Source organism: Microtus pennsylvanicus, chromosome 10 (genome assembly GCF_037038515.1).
Source record: "Microtus pennsylvanicus isolate mMicPen1 chromosome 10, mMicPen1.hap1, whole genome shotgun sequence".
Classification (NCBI taxonomy): Eukaryota; Metazoa; Chordata; class Mammalia; order Rodentia; family Cricetidae; genus Microtus; species Microtus pennsylvanicus.
The window spans coordinates 70421318-70438811 of NC_134588.1; the positions used below are offsets into that span (position 1 = coordinate 70421318).

The window sequence follows — 17494 nt, forward strand, 5'->3', positions numbered from 1 at the left end:
TCGCTCTAGATAAAAAGCCCCTTCCCCCGCCACGTGTATTCTCTCTGGTTCTCCAAAAATATGTTCTACAGCTGTTTGGAAATGTTCAGTGCTAACGCTTCTCACAAGGAGGATGCAGTGGGTTTTACTGTAAAAAACAACTCGAGCACAGGAAAGTAGAGTTCAGTAAATCACATATTGCCCCCAACTGAGACTCTCATCTGAACTGCTGAAAGCAAGTAAAATTGAATTTATGAGTGTCATTCTTGATATGGCTCATTCAGGGATTTTAAGGATTTGAGCATAACCCATAATCACATGAATCATGTTCTACTTGTTGTTGTAGCCCAAGAATCAGCTTGTTCTGTGGAAATGAATAAGAACTGCTTTATTCCTCTCTAAAAAAGAAGGCATGCTTCCCCTGAATATATAGAAATCATTTTCCATCCCCATAGTTATGGTGTAAAACCTGAGGCTGGGTAACTTGCACAACAATGATGCTTGTTTAGCTCAGAATTTTGGAGACAAGCTCTTTTGATCTGGTGGGCCCTGGGGTTTAGGAGATGATCTGAGATGGTATCATTATAGGGTCAATGGAAAAGAGAGAAATCACACAGGAAAATGGAGGACTGTGTCAGGGAAATCTTGCTTTTTTTTTTCATAACAACATGGTTTTTGGAAAACTAACTCAGGACCCTACCAGAGGTAAAATTAATCCATTCTGCAGACGATGCCCCAGTGACCTGATAGCTGCCAAGAGAACCTATTACCAAGACTATCAATTATTTAGTTCCTCTTAAAACTAACTTTCAAATAGCTAAAAATGAAGACTTAATTTAAAAACATCTTGGTACCTTAAAGAAATAACACAAGATTTTAATTTTAAAACATCTTGGCATTCTTGTCTCACTTTCTTCAGTCACTCATGGATGTATTTTAATTCACCGGAAACTTTTTCATTTTTTTATTCTTTGTCAATTAAATACACACATATACTGTATTTTGGTCATTTTCACCCCCATTTCCCTCTCTTATCTTCTTCCTGCTGTCCCTGAGGCTCTTCATTCCAATGAGTCCTTCTCCCACTTCCATACCTTCTGTTCTGTCTTCTGGATATCGTGGATTATTGGAATTGCTTGCATGACCACAGGTGTGTGGCAACTGGTCAGGGCTACCCTAGTAATGATCACCTGCCAATTGCTTCATAGTGGCGGGGTGATGGAACGATCTTAGTACCTTCATTTTTGCACAGGTCTTTACTACGTGATGAGTTCAGTGCAGCTGCAAAAAAAAAACAAAAAACAAAAAAACACTGTGATTAATGGCTGCCTAGGGCAATAGTCATTTTCAATTTTGACTGGAGGACTTCAAGTTTGTAATGATAGATGATATTCTAGAAAGACTCCATCTGATTTCAAATATTCTATTTATGACAACTGTAAGGATGAACTGAAGTCAGCAGGTGATATTTGAACATCCTCTAATTGTTCTTAATTATTCTGGCTCCTCAAGAAGTGTCATTAATACAATTGTTATACATAATCACAAATTATGTATTCAAGTCTTGTATATTAAATAATACATATTATTATACACAATTATTGTATACTATTTATATTTTGTTAATAGAATAACTCAAATTTGGTTTTGGCCAGCAATTCTACTCCTAAGCATGTGCCAAAGAGAATATGAGTGCAGGCATCCATAAAATTATTTAAGAATTAGATAGCTAATTTCTTTGTAATAGCCCAAGCTAGAAAATACCAAGAATTCATCAACTAGAAACTGAATAAACAAGTGTGGTCTTGTCATATGGTGAAATATGGAACAGAAAGTTAAAGTTGAATTTTCAAATCCGCACAATTAAGTGTGTTTATCTAAAAAAAGTTATGTTAAATGAAAGAAAGCAGATACAAGAAGTAACACACTTTTTACATAAAGATCAAGATCTGATGAAACTAATCAATAATCACAGAAGCCAAGAGTAGTCACCTCTAGAAGGGCCGTGATTGGCAGAAAAAGGAGAAATTTCCATATTGCTGGGACTATTCTCTATGTTGTCTTGGCTATTGATTAGACATAGACATATAAAAATTCACTGAATTGAGTATTAGGATTCATCTGTTTTTCCTATGTGTCCACTTCAAGTCACTAGCACTCAGGTCTCTGAATTTCTTTGGAGGCTAACTTTTTGCTTTCTCTGTTTCTGCCTTCACCCACCCGAGTCTATTCTCACTGTACTTGAGAAGAATATGATAAACAATTCAGCAGAGTTTGACCTGGGGGCAGGTGTAGTAAGATAACACTATATACCTCAAAAGTAATCGATAAATTTCCATGTTTCAGTAACTACTACAGAAAAAGATGTTTGTTCAATCAATGGAACAGTTCGGTTGGAGAAGGCTGTTTCTCCTCTATGGTGAGTGAAGAACCAAGGCTTCTTCCAGCTGTAGCTTATTAGTAGTATGTAGGTAAGGGAAGATGAGAGGAGGGGCTTCATCCTTGTGGTTAAGGAAAATCCTTCACCCTTGCTGGTTAAAGACTCTCCGGGTGTTGTTTGGCAGGAGAAGCAAGCAACCCCTCGCCTGTGCTGTATAAAGAAGTTCAATAAAGTCATCAATTCTCCAGAACCAGTAGAATTATGTTTCTGTTTGTTGTTGGGAACCGAGGAGGAGGTTAGATGCTTACATTTCCTCCAAGGGAAGGGATTTTAACTATAGGGTCCAGTGCTTCTCAAAGGTCAGCTTCATGAGTATGTGATCTGGACAGCTGCACTGGTTCCAAGCTTAGTGGTTCTCAACCTGTGGATCACAACCCCACAGGGGTGGCATACCAGATATTCTACATATGAGATATTTATATTGTGATTCATAACAGTAACAAAATTAAAATTGTGAAGTAGCAACAAAATAATTTTATGGTTGGGGCCACCACCACAACATAAGGAACTGTATAACAGGGCCGCAGCATTAGGAAAGCTGAGAACCACTGGTAGAGGATCCCAGGGCTTTGGAGACCAACACGTACCTGGCTGCTCTGGTCTCTGCTCTCATCAAATTGGCATCACTAATGACTACATCTTTGAACTTGTGTTTTATAAGGGAAATCAGATAGGACGAGGGATCATGTGCTTGTACACAGAAAATACAGAATGTATGTCTGCCACAGTTTTTTGCTGCACCCTCAAATGTAAGAATGTTGGTATCCCATGAACACGGAATGCTGAGAACCCACAACGTGTAGACTTAAGCAAAATCCAGAGATGCATGAGGCAAACATGTTCCATTGGCAACTGAGGAAGTAGGACCTGGCCAAACCAAGAGACTGTGCTCTCCTTTTAACCAGAACTGGCTTTGAACCCAGTTAATGGCAACTCAGGATGCCTTTGTGTACTTTCTTATCTGTGGTTACTTCTCAGAATTCACTAGCTGATGGCCTAAATGGTAAGACACTAAAGGAAAGAACCTTTTCAGGTCTCTTGAACACAGCACTAGGCCGAAGGTCCCCTGTTGGCATGCCAAATGAGCATGTATCAAGAAGTGGAGGCTGCTGCGTTCTGCATTTGCACTGTTCCAGTGCCGACAAAACACACACACACAAATATGAGCTGTAAAGTATTAACAGTGTGGTATTATACGAGTTATTAAAACCTCTTTGAACTGCATCACACACCGACATTGCAAAATAGATGAGTATTAAAGCGTGTGATGATAATTTGAAACATTTGTTTTTCTGTACTTAGGATATTAAACGACACACAAAAATGCCACGACAGTTCCAAATACAGAATGAAGCAAGACATGGCTTTTTATTTTCTACCACCTGGACAAGTTTTCCTGACTTCGTTTTGTACAGGGACTAGGGAATAACGCATGCGTCTCTCGTGGCCTCCTAGTGACAGCTCCCTTCAGCTTCTGAGGCCAGTCTTACTGGATCCCTCCTCTGCTGCACTCTGTTGGCTTCTTTGCCTTATCTCATCTGCAGCCAACACCAGGTGAGGATGCTGGGAAAACCCTGCATGTGCACTGAGCATGCAGGGACCTTCTTTTCTTGTTAATCTTTTAATACAGTAATACCTATTTGCATAGTGTTTAATCTAGAGGCAAGTTACAGGTCAAAGAGGGTAAGTGTTGGTTACATGCAAACCCTCTACCTCATGGAGTATCCTCAGATCTGCAGAAGAAGTCTGGAACGTCATCCTAGGAATGCTTAAGGATGACTCTGTGTCTTCCTCAGGGGACCGCCAACCAACGGTTTGTACGTGGTGCTTTTATATTACGGGCATAGATGTTCAGGATTGAGACTTCATCCTGATGAACTGTTCCTGTTATGAGTATAAAATGCCCCTCTCCATCTCTTCTGATTGATTTAAGTTTGAAGTCAACTTTGTTAGAGATTAGTATGGCCACACCTGCTTGTGTCTTAGGTCCATTTGCTTGATAAGCCCTTTACTCTGAGTAGGTGCCTGTCTTTGTGATTGAGGTGTGTTTCTTGTAAACAGCAGAATGTTGGATCCTGTTTTCTTATCCAATCTCTTAGCCTGTGCCTTTTTATAGGTGAGTTGAGTCCATTGACATTAAGTGATATTAATGACCAGTGGTTGTTAACTCCGGTCACTTTTTTAGTCATAGAGTTTGTGTGTTTCCCTTCTTTGATTTGCGTTGGTGAAGGGTCTCTAGATGTCTGAGTTATTGTGGTCATTGTTGGACTCCTTGGTTAGTGATTTTCCTTCTATTACTTTCTGTAAGGCTGGATTTGTGGCTGCATATTGTTTAAATTTGTTTTTATCCTGGAAAATTTTATTTTCTCCATTTATAGTGAACGAAAGCTTGGCTGGGTATAGTAATCTGGGCTTGCATCCATGGTCTCTCAGTTTCTGCAGTACATCTATCCAGGACCTTCTGGCTTTCATGGTTTCCATGGAGAAGTCAGGTGTAAGTCTGATAGGTTTACCTTTATAAGTAATTTGGCCTTTTTCCTTTGCAGCTCTTAATATTCTTTCCTTATTCTGTATGCTTTGTGTTTTGATAATTATATGGCGAGGGGATTTTTTTTTTTTTTTGATCCAGCCTATTCGGTGTTCTGTATGCTTCTTGAACCTTCATAGGTATATCTTTCTTTAGGTTGGGAAAGTTTTCTTCTATAATTTTATTAAATATATTTTCTGGACCATTGAGCTGCACTTCTCCTTCTTCTACTCCTATTATTCTTAGGTTTGGTCTTTTTTATTGTGTCCCATATTTCCTGAATGTTTTATGATGAGAGTTTGTTGAACTTGCTGTTTTCTTTGATCAGTGTGTTTATTTTCTTTATGGTATCTTCAGAATCTGAGATTCTTTCTTCTAACTCTTGTATTCTGTTGGTTATGCTTGTTTCTGTAGACTCTGTTTGTTTACTTAAATTTTCCATGTCCAGCCGGCCCTCTGTTTGTGTTTTCTTCTTTGCCTCCATTTCAGTTTTCAAGTCTTGAACTGTTACCATTATCTGTTTGATTGTTTTTCCTTGGTTTTCTAGGGTATCATTCACTGATTTATTCAATTCTTCAAACTTTCTGTTATATTTCTCATCCATTTTTATAAGGGCGTTTTTTACATGCTGTTTAAGGGCATCAATCACTTTCATGAAGTCAATCTTTTCTACTTCTTCTTGATTAAGTTGTTCATGTCCTCCCATTGTGAGGTCGCTGGTTTCTGGTGGCTTCATGTTGCTTTTCAGCTTGGTGGGCGAATTCTTGCCTTGGCGTCTGCCCATCTCTTCTTCCAAATGCTCCCTTATGGATCTTCTTTTACAGGATCAGGTCTCCTTGCCTACCCAACGCTGGCTCTCCCCAATGTTGGCTCTCCTGGCGCCGAGAGATCAGGTCTCCATGCTGATTGGGCAGCTCGCAAACAAAGCGCCTACCCTGCTTGGTGCAGGCAGGCCATAGATGATGGAGGAAGGTCATTGGCTAATAAAGGAACTGCCTTGGCCCATTTCATTGGTTAGAAGATAGGTGGGAGGAGTAGACAGAACAAAACGCTGGGAGGAAGAGGAAGTGGGTTCAGACTCGACAGCTCTCCTCTCGGGGGCAGACGCCTCAGAGAGACACCATGCTCCCAGCTCCTGGGCAGACACACGCGATGAAGCTCCGACCCAGGATGGACTTAGGCTAGAATCTTCCCGGTAAGACTGGTGCTACACAGATGATAAGAAATGGGCTAGTCCAGGTGCGAGAGTTAGCCTAGAAGAGGCCAGGTAGAAATGAGCCAAGCAGTGATTAAATGAATACAGTGTCTGTGTAATTATTTCAGGGCATAAGCTAGCCGAGCAGGCGGCTGGGGTGTTGGGGATGCAGCCCCGCCGCCGCTCCTATTACTACACATAGAAACAAAGGAACTCCAGCCCGCTTGGGTACCCCGAGGATTCGGACCCAGTGCCCAGACAGGCTGGGCTGGGTGATGTTATGTGCCGAAAGAGGGCGGTGGGGCCGAAGTGGGGAGGGTTCTGGATGGAAGCTGGGTGGGCTAGAAAGAAAGAGGCAGTATGCAGGGAGTAGAGGCCCTGCAGAGAGCCCAAGAAGGATAGGGGGCCAAGGAACCTCTGAGCTCCCCGTCCCAGGCTGGCGCCGCGGGTCCAGAAGCTCCCATCCAACCGTTTGGAAACTATCACTTTCCCTGAAGGTCTGTCTTGAAATGCTAGGGATAGATATTATGATTTTAGCCAGCTGAGATGGGCCAGAATGCCTGGGCCTTCATAGAAAGTAACAAAGAACATAGAGACTTTGACTCTTCAGGGCTAGGTCACAAGGCAGAGGAGCAGGCTTCAGAGACGGCTGTTGAGTAACAGAAATGATTTAATGTTCCACTCTCTCAGAAAATCCATCCCCAATTTCCTGAACCTCCAAGAACTCCCTCTGCGGGAGTTCTTTGAGACTGCCCACACCCCACACCTCTAATTCCTCATGGTAATTCCTTGCCATGACCATCATCGCTTGTATCTGGTCAATTCTAATGAATTTTATTTCTCCAACCGGATTCTGGTACCATCACAGACATAGTAGGCAAGAAAAAGTAAGACCTTCACAACAAGCTGAAAGTTTAAGCCATGCACGCATTATGAAAAGATCTTTTAAAACTCAACGCATACACAACAAACATTCACAACACACTGCATCTCTCTCACCATGTTAAACAAAGAGGCATCCAAACTGCATGGTGGTTGCACTGTAGCCCAAGCCCACTCTGTTGGGCTCAGTGTTTCAGGTGAACTAAGATGATGGGGTCTGAAAATAGCGAGTGTGCACCACACAAGTCAGCCAAGATCAGACCGGGCACCCTGGGCTCCCAGGTTAGAATATCTTCTGCCTTTCTGACCGTTCCCATGACTCTGTGTTGCCCTGCTGTGTATCAGGCTCTGATGGCGACCCCTCTTACCACCACCTGGATGTCTCAATACTTGCTCCAATGGAATCCTATTTTGATTCCATTGTTTGAGTGTCGCGATTATATAACATCGCAACAGCCAGTCTTGTGAATTGTTGTGTCATGTGACTTGTTTAATACTTTAATTGACTCCTTAAGAATTTGCCAGGCCAAGTGAGATCAGAAAGACAAAAGCGCCTGAACAAAGAAAAGGAACATGTTTTTGAGTTTTTGGTTTTTTTTTTTTTTTGGGAGGGGGCGTGTTATAGTGCCTTTTCGATATGTGTCTTTCTTGAGAAAGAATTTAAGGGGAAAAAATAGCTCCGATGTAGACGGAAGAAGAGAAGTAGTAAAACATCCCGGAGTTCTCAGGACCTCTTGATTCCCCGTGCACTAACCCCCTCACTTATAACAGAGCTGTTCCTAAGAGCCCCCTAGAAGACCTGGGCCCAGCTATAAAACTGCCCTTGCTTAGCTGCGCCTGGCTTTTCCTCGCGGCCACCAGGGGGCTGTCTAGGTGGAACTGGGTTGGAGACTGCAGCCTTCCTCCAAACCAACCAAAACATCCCAAGGCAGCTTTGGAACAAAGCCCAGGAACTCGCCTGCAAAACAACCCTCACTCTAGAGCCCACACGTTATTGGTGCGGCTTCATTCGGGGCGAAGAGTAAAACCCAAATGTCTTACGAAGAATCCAAAGGGCAACCGAGTCTGCGCAGGTCCCTGGGAAAGACAACGTCTTCGCCCAAAAGCTGCTATCTGAAGCTTTCTCTCCTGAATCCTGCTGAATTCTTTCTGCCCAGGCAGGGGACAGCTTTGGATTCACCACAATTGCTAGTGCAAACCTTCACCTTTCCTGCAGGCGGCCAAGGGACGCCGAAACAAAACCCTAATCACCCGTGGGAAATCCAGAAAACTCTTTACAATGATCTAGACATTATTCCCTCCGTTTAGTTACGTGGAGGCAGGCTCGGGGCACTGCGCTGCGTTACATGCGTATATTGAAGAAGGAATTTCAAGGTATTTCTAACACTGTGCATAAGAACATAATTGTATTCTGTCCTCAAAGTAGTTTGTCGCAACTGTAACTTCCCACTGGCAGCGTGTTCTCTGAGTACTCGGCATTTTTCCAATAAAGCCTACCTCCGAGGCGCAGCCGGAGACGGCCCGGGTCATCTGGAGCAGAACACCAGTCGCCCGCTGTGTTTTCTCCTAACCTGAGTGCTCGCTTGGCTTTCAGGACTTGAGGTATGGACATTTCGGAGTTGTGTGTTTGTAAGGACAGAACTCTTTAAGGGTAGAGATTATTAATGTCTTCTGGTTTTATTTATGTATTTCCAAGACAAAAAAAAAATGAGGTGTCCCTTTAAACCCTACTCGTGGAACCAGCCCGGCACACACTCCCAGGAGGAGGATAATAGGGTGTGCCAGGAGGGCACAGCTCGTTCAGGGCAAGCAAGGTGTGGGGACTGTGTAGCGTCCAGAGCCCCAGGAGAATCTGAGAGCCCCGTGGTCCCACGCGCGCCACAAGTGGTTTGGGGGCGGAAGGAGGAGCACGGCGACACCTGCCGCGCTCTCGGGCGAACTCAGAGGATTGTGCTACTGGAGGTCCCCTCTATCTCCCGTCATTCACCCCCCCCCACACACACACACACCCGCCCACCCATACACACACACTCACGCACACACACGCACACACTCCTGCCTTTTCAACTACAGGAATGACCGCCCAACTCCAACCTCCGCGCACCAGCAGTCGGGTGGGTGGGCGCGCGGCTACCAGACCCGCAGCTACGTGACCCCAAGGAGGGTGGCGCACAAGACGCTGGTACCACGGTGTCGCACAGGGGGACGCCCGCACCTAGGCGGCAGGTGCACAGGCGGCAGCGCGGGGCACCCGAGTGGCGGGCTGTTCGGGCGGTGACTTGGTGCGCGGCCGGGAGGCCATTTCGTCTCTGCGCTCCTGACGGAGCTGGGATAGACTGAGCCAGCCGCGTGTGAGCCAGCCGCGGCTGCTGCGCGAGTCAGACCGGCTGGAGGACCGGAGGGGACGAACGGTCAGCGGCGCTCCTGCCGGCGTGGAGCCGGCGCCACAGTCCCGAGTAAGGCTGTGCGCCTGCACCCCGGGAGGCGGGACCTCGGGCTCTGCACCTCGCTGCCCTCTCAGGTCGCAGCGGAGGGGTTGCCAGTGTCCTGGGACCGGCCGCGCGTTCCCCGGCGCGAGAGGAGAGTTGACAGGTCAAGGGAGTCGAGCTCGCGGGGTGGCCTGTGCCGCACGGGACCCCGCGACGGAGGGGGCGGAGCGGGGAGGAGACTGCTGCTCGGCCGAGCACGGCGCAGCCTCGGGCGGGCGGGCAGCCGGCGTGACGCGGCGGGATTAACTTTGCATGGCTAATTCGAGCACCGCCGCGGAGGCCACTGGCTGCTCGGCCGCAGCTCGCCCGCACGCCGCCTCGGGGCGCCACCGCGAGGCTCCAGCGCTCCGGTAACGTGGCGCGGCGGGGGCGCAGGGGAGGCGTGGGGGGGGGCGAGGGCGACAAGTCCTGCGGGCTGGGCACGAGTGGTAGGCGCCGCGGGGTGTTTCTTTCGCGGGCCTCTGCACCCCGGTTCCTCTCGGGCTCGGGCACCCGGGTGCAGGAAGCTGAAGCCCGAACCCAGCTGGGCACAGGCTCCTTGTGAAATGGAGTTTGGCATCCTGGGCGCTGAACCCAGTGGAAGTTTCCATGAGGAGGAAGTTGTAGGACATAGGGGTTCGGAAGAGGCTGACAGGCGAGGGGGTGGGCGTTTTCAAGGGACTGTGAGTCTCCTGTCCCCCTCTTTTTCCTCCTGCCCCGGAATTCGAGGGTTTGGAAAAGAGAAAGCTCCCGAATGTTACAGGCTCTGGCCAGAGCCTGGTGGTTCTGCCTCTCACCGCCTCCGCGGGCTCGCTCCCTCCAGAGTCGCTCTTTTGCTTTGCTTCTCTTGACGCAGCATCTTTTGGGGTCGCTCGGGTCGGTGGTGACCCAGGTAGTGTCGGCTGTGCGCCCCACGATGGGGAGAGGCGTCTTTGGAGAGTTTCCATTGCTTAGTGTCAGTTGTCATTTTGAAGGAAGATTTCCCGTGACCACAGTGGGATTATTATGAGAGCTAATTCTTAAAGCCTTATGGTTTGTTTTTAAGAGGGAGGGGGCGGGGTGTGCCTTCGTGGGTTGTTTATGTTTTTAAATTAAAGGCTAAAAGTATAATTTGCCCCAAATGAGAAGTTTTTTAAGGGTCTACTATGCATTCCTAAAGTGAGTCAAATAAAGAAAGGAGCACCTGGACAGGCAGGTTGGGTCTCCCATACTGTCTTTTCCAGAGCCCGGAGAACTCAAAGGCTCTGCTGAATCAGAAAATAACATTGACTAAATCCTCCCTCCTCAAGTCTGGTTGATGCTAGATACTAGTGGTCGTTGTTAAAGACCTGCTGTGAAACTGAGCAGATCAAGCATTCCTTGTTAGGCACGTGAACAGGAGAACACAGCAATTTTGTTAATGATGAACGTGCTAAGACCCATAGATCTGTGGGTAAGTGTCTTTAGATGGTTTGGCTCTGGCTTAGCTTGTTTGTTGACACTGTCATGAAATGTTGCCTCACTGTATTGCAAAGGAATAAAAATTTCTTTTTGGTTAAAAAAAATGTTCCATGATTCATTCTGAATATTCTGGATGACTGATCTCCCGGCTTCACTTCAGCCTGTTATTTCTCGTCCTGAAAGGAGGCATGTGCCGGGAACCATTAATGAAAAGGTGTTTGAGGAGGAAGTATTTGGAACAGTGGCAAACTTTAGGGTGTTTTCATGCTGATTGCTTGTGCTTCAGTTGACCCTGGCAGAAATTAAGTTTAAAAGTGCTTTGCTTGGGGCATTTTTTTTTATGTGAAGAGATTGGTGGAGAGCAATTTACCATTTGCCCATGTTAAATAGATACTAATACTATTTTTAAAGGTTTATTATGTAGTGGAGGTGGGAAAATCTGCTTTATTTTGTGAGTAAGAGTAGATGAGGCTGAACATAGCTCCATAATTGTTTTCCCTTTTTCTTTAAAAAAAAATGAAACAATTCTTGTTGGCATTACAATGCAGAAGCATAATCTCATTGACACGGAGGTGTTGCTAAATAAAGTAACTGGCATTAAGAGCAGAGCAAATACTCCAGCTTTCTCCTTCCAGCTTCTCTGTGGTAAATTTTGCTCTCACAAGCAATGAGCTGCAACTTCACTGTGATCCAGCCCCCCTCCCCCTGGGAAAGGTGCTCTTAGGAAGAGAAAGTCGAGGCCCCCTCCTTGCCTGTTTGTAGATGGAGGGAGGATGCTTGGAACCACTAGCGAGCTTCCCTGCTTTCTGGACAGTAAGCTTGTCTTTTTCACGGCAATCAAAGGAAAGGTGACGGGCTTCTTTCCCATTGTGCTCTGGTGTAGGCTCCAGGTCACCTTCGTAGACAGCCTTTCCTTGAGCACTTGAGGGGAGTTAGTCCTTCATGCTCTCTGCATTTTGTTCTGCCCTCTCCGCCCCCTGCCCAGTACTGGCTATGTTCAGAACTGTTCCTTTGGTACTTGTCAGTTTCCTTCTTGAAACTAAACTCTGAATATTCTAGATGACAGTGTGGAGCCTTGGAGGACCCCAGTGTTGATTGCTTCCTTCACTTTTGCTCTCCTTGCATCTGCAGGGATGCTTGGCACACAGTAGGCGCTGGGTAAATTTTAATTGAACAAATTAGAGGTTGTGTGCCCAGACATTGTCCTTCTTCTAGATGCCTGACTAAGTATTTCAACCATTGCCACTTTGGACATGCCATATCTGGTGAGGTGTGAACACACACACATAGGCGCACACACACGCACACACACACACACAATTAAGACTCAATCTTTGCATTTGTTTCTCACCCCTTGTTTCTCTCCATCTGGAAGTAATGGCTCTGCCCTTCTGTATAGTTAATTCTCCAGGTTCCTCCTGCCGGCCTTGGCCGTGTATACATGCGCAGCTGTGCTTTAGCTGTACATGTCCTCAGTCCGCTTGATGCCTGATACCTTTAGTTCCTGAGTTTCGGCAAAAAACAAACAAACAAACAAAAACCTTCCTTGTTCCCAAGGCAGTGTCAAGCCCGAGAGTGAAACTCCCGACCTTGGGTATCACCAGGTGGACGTGAGGACGTTCATGCTTGCAGGTCTTGGGAAGGCCTGTGGGTTTGGCAGCTCAGAGGAGACCAAGGGCTTTCAGTGGTCCTGTTGAGGCTACAAAAATGGTGGTTAGCGAAGGAGAAATCAGGCTTTCTGGGTGCACCACAGCCTAGAAAAGTTCTTGGTAATAGATTTATAAATAGCCCACTCATTACTATGTTCTGTTTGTCACAGGCTTTGCCTGTGCCTCCTTTCCCACTTTTTCAACAGCATAGTCTCATCCAGGTGTCTGTGTGGAATATTCAGTTATCTGGGTTTTCATATGGTACCTGAAGGGTCATCTGACAACTATTGTGCGTGGCAGTTCTTGCCAATTCAGAACTCAAGGAAATTGCAGTTGGTAATCATGGCAATTTATTTTTATAGAGAACCGAGTTTTAGAAAAGTGCCTGAGGAAATACATAACAAAACCCCCGCAAAGCCGACTAAAGAGATGGCTCAGCAATTAAGAGTGCTCGATGATGTCACAGGAGACCTGAGTTTAGTTCCCAGCACCCATGTCAGGCAACTCATAGCCGCCTGTAACTCCATCTCGAGGGGATTTTATGCCCCCATCTGGACTCTTTGGGCATCTGCACTTGAATACACATATACTTTTATTGTCAAAAAAATAATAGTGAAAATAATTTTAACTAAAAAAAATTCCTACAACATAATTAATACTCGTATTGTTACTAGTGGGAGGGAAGAACAAAATCAATGTTTGGGGGAATGAGGAAGATAATTACACCAAAATCCAAAGGGCTTACTCCTTTAGCGTATTTAATTTGGTGCCAAACTTCGTGGTAGCCAGGTTAACAGAAAAGGGGGGATGGTGTCTATCTGGAATTGATAATCAAGAGAACAAACCAGATGTCAGGTACCAGGTAGGGTGTTCACCATGGTACCTGACAACTCTTACAAGGTCACAATGGGCAATGTTTCAACAGAGTCACAGAAAATGAAGTCGAGTTCTTTATGTGGTCATGTCTTTGGCCAGCTCTCAAGAGGAGACAGCTGCAGAGGACATAATGAAGAAAATAAAATCCCAGGGTAAATTTTTCTCTGTGGGACTAAGCTGCTGTGGTCCAATGGTACAGGTTCTGTCATAGCCTCGGTACTTAAACAGAGCTCAGGAAACGAGCAGAATGAATAGCTAACATGTTCACTAAGCTAACTTTCTCAAAGATCCAGTGTGTCAGCCTGACTTTGGTCTGGAACAACTAGAGAGGACAGGAAAGCTGGGTGTTTGAAAATGACTCTAGAGTCACAGACTACCTGCGCAGGGATGCACTAACGCTTTGTGCCTTGATCTCTGTAGCTCTGTCTTTCAGGGTTGTCTGTTTCCTTCTCTGTCCCACTTCTAAATTGTGGTGAGAGCCTGTGTGTGATGTTCCCCATCGCTGTCTCTGAGTGCCTAGGAATGACCTGGGGACACGGATGCTGATGAAACTGTTGTTGGAAGAGGGATGGGTCAGGACTGGGTAGTGTTTCTCTTCCCCTTCCATGTCAGTATAAGCGCCATCTCTTAACATGGCTTGGCCGAAAATGAATGTCAGGATTACATCATGAGCCAGGGCATGTGACTGTTTCTGTGATTAGGACTTCAGCTTGTGTCAAAACTGGATAAGCAATCCATGGCAAGTTAGCCTCCTGTTTGCTTGAAGGTCGTTTTCATGCCTTGATTTAGTTTCTCAGTCTACAGATATTTTCATATCTACTGTGTACCTGGCCCTGTTACATGCTTTGAAGTTTAGGGGATAGCCAGTAACAGGTGGAACAATGTGCATAGATTAAGTCCAGCTATGCTGTCATGTCCACCACTGAAGAAACAGAAAGCCTGTTGGAGTTTCTCCTAAGACATCTTAGCTGGGGTTGGGGTGGGATAAAGTCACTGTTTGTAAGAGCTTCCTGTCTTGCTGTATGGTGTGAATCTCACCAGAATCCACCCATTGATGCCAAATGCTAAGGACTTGAATGTGTTCAGGTCAATGAGTTTCTGGCAGAGCATGCTCATCTTCCACTTTGGGTTCCAGAACTTTCTAGTGCATTATAGAACTTGAGCATATATCACATTCAAAGCACAGAATCACAATCCTATGCTTCCATATCCTCCTCTCAGAGATATAACTAGCTAGGAATCAGCATAGTGATTGGCATCAATGTTAATGTTCTTGGGTCTCCAATGCCCTGATTTCAGGAGGGCACTGGAGACTCTGTATACTGGCAGCTCTTGGTCATTGATAAACCAGTATCTGTGATGAACTCTGCTACCTTCTCTAAACTGATCGAAAGGCCTGAATTGGAACCCAAGAGGCTTGGCAGGCTGTGTCTAGGGAAACATTCGGTGGCCCTTTCATCACCACAGACATACGTCTTCATAAGGCACACCCTTGACCATACGCCCAGTGGCCGTAGATGTTCATAACACATTAAATCATCACAATATGTATATCTAGTCTTAAAGCCCAGAATAACCAACCATATTTGAGACTTTATCCAGATAATATAACCTCGAATTGTCTGCTAGGCATTGATTACCAAAAATTAGTTGATATTTATGTAGATATTTTTTAAAGACTAAAAACAAAAGGGCAGATTCATGGTCCAACTTACGGATGTGTAAGATGTGTCTGTCCTATACATCTGAATTCCATTTTATCTTCTTCATCCATTTTATCTTCATTATGATATTTTCTTCTAGTTTTCATTTTTCTGGATCCTGTTTTACCAATGGTTGCTCACACGTGCCAAACATGTTCTGCATGCATGGAATATTGCCTCCTAATGGAGGGGTACATACAACATTTAGGGAAGGTCAGGCTAAACTCTGTTATTCGCTCCAGTTTCCAGACCCCAAAAAGAAAACTATTGCTCTCTTCTGTGGTACAGAATTTAAGGAGTTGGGGGAGCCATGACTAGTAACTCAACTGAAACCAAAGGGGGGAGTGCAGTTGGGCAATTGATGTCCTTGGCATGTGTTTCTATGATGAGGAGATTGAGAGGCTACACATAGGTAGTGACAGACATTCAGGAACCCACGGAATATTCTTACCCTTTGTCATTTGTTGCTCTGTCAGGATGGTTCAGACTGCCTTCCACAACCTGTTTGCTTTCCCAGGACTGTTTTCCCATGGTCCAGCAACATGGGAAGAATCATTGAGGCTAACAACCATGCTATTTGCGACTTGTTCATCTTTCTCTTGTATTTTTCTACTGTACGCACCCATGGCTCACCAGCTTCCACGCTCAAGCTTGCAGAATCTGTCTCTGTGGCAAGCGTGTGTCATGTTCTCACACACAGTGGCGAAGGCACTGCCCATACCATGCTATGAAATGCCTCCCATGCTGAGTTCCCAGGCAATAGATTCTACCAACCCTTTCATTTTCTTCTCTGACTCTTTGATATGTTAAGAGAGCCTGTATTTTACTATGAGCTTGTTTTGTTTTTCATCAATCGTGTCTTGGAAATCCTGAGCATGGCCACTTAATATAAAATCTCTGAGTCTATCTTTTCAGTGTTGTGTGTTATGGACATGCAAGGGTAAGGAGGGTAGGTAGCGAAACCTATGCCATCACCATATTGGTCAAGTGAGTGTGTGTTACAAGCATGCGTGTGTATTAAGCAACAAATGGCCATTGTTAACCATGAGCGGCTGTGAAGCGGAGTTCTTGGAATTGCACTTTCGATAATCATGCTCATTTGATTTAGTCTCTTACTGCATTTCATCATGAATGGAACAGGTTGGCTTGTCATGGAAAAAAACCCTCTGGCAGTTTGTATGCGATACTGAGTGATACCACCACAGAGGTGTTTTACAATGATTTTGAAGTCCTGTTACTTTTAAAATATAATCATAGTGATAATGATCTGTATAATCTCTTTACTTGTTTTCTAACGTTTAAAGTGGTAATCTCCACAAGCTGGAGAATGGTCCATCTCTGTTGTATTTCCGTTTGCGTTTACAATCCCATCTAAGCCTTACTGTAATTTCTTCCATCTTCCAGTAGCTACAGATCCTGACTAATACACTTATATCTGAAATGTAGCCACAACAGGGAAAAGTAGAAGACGGTATACTCTTGTACGATTGTTTTCGTTAAAGAAAAAGAGGACCAGAGGCACTTAACACGGATTGCTTCATTCATTGATGGATAGATAGATAGATAGATAGATAGATAGATAGATAGATAGATAGATAGATAGATAGATAGATAGACAGACTGGCCTTTGATACGGATTGATTCTGTAGTTTGGTCTTTATAAGGAATTGGACAAATTGCTGTCCTCCAGGGCCTTGTTAGGTATCAAACCCTATTTATTCAGGTTGCTAATTTTGTTGTACACTCAGCACTTTACTTTATGAATTGATTCATAAGGTAAAGCTGTGCCTGGAAATGCATTCTTTACTATTATTTAAATTCGTTCTCATGCTGGGCACAGTGCTGTGAGTACCTATAATCCCAGTACTTGGGATACTAAAGGGAGAGAATCATGATTTGAGGTCAGCCTTGACCCTGTTCGTCACAAGCCCCCAAAAAGGAGGGAAGCTGGCAGAAAGGCAAGGAAAGAAGGAAGGGGATGATGAATATATGCTCAGATTCAATGGATTTATCACAACTTCACAACCGAAGTTTCCATGAAACAAAGCTTTAAATATATGGACCCTACCCTCAGACTCCATTCATTCATCCAGCCATCCTCAATGATTTGAGGGCCAGATAAGTCTTCGATGGGGGACTGTCCTGTACACTGCAAGTTTGCCATCATTACTGCCTTCTACCCACTAACGCAAGTGGCACCAGTTGTAACTGCCAAAAAATGTTTCCGGGGTTTGTATAATGGTCAGCAAAGCTGCCATAGTAAGAATCACTGGCACAGAGATAAGGTGGCGCCAAACTGGGTGGTGGGGATGTGGGCATCTGTGTACCACTGCAC

General features: G+C 45.0%; 1 protein-coding gene across 6 annotated transcripts in view; it reads left to right on the plus strand.

The window, feature by feature from the left end:
- The first annotated feature begins 8494 nt into the window (after positions 1–8494).
- Thrb (thyroid hormone receptor beta) overlaps positions 8495–17494 on the plus strand; it is a 326862-nt gene continuing 317862 nt past the window's right edge. Inside the window, exon 1 of one of the 6 annotated variants that reach the window (XM_075988643.1) lies at positions 8495–8625. The gene's annotated coding sequence lies outside the window, so the exon portion shown is untranslated. Of the gene's footprint in view, positions 8626–9193; positions 9480–9596; positions 9616–9692; positions 9863–17494 lie in introns of those variants that run through there. The other 5 variants (XM_075988637.1, XM_075988642.1, XM_075988639.1 and 2 more) reach the window with 5 other exon arrangements.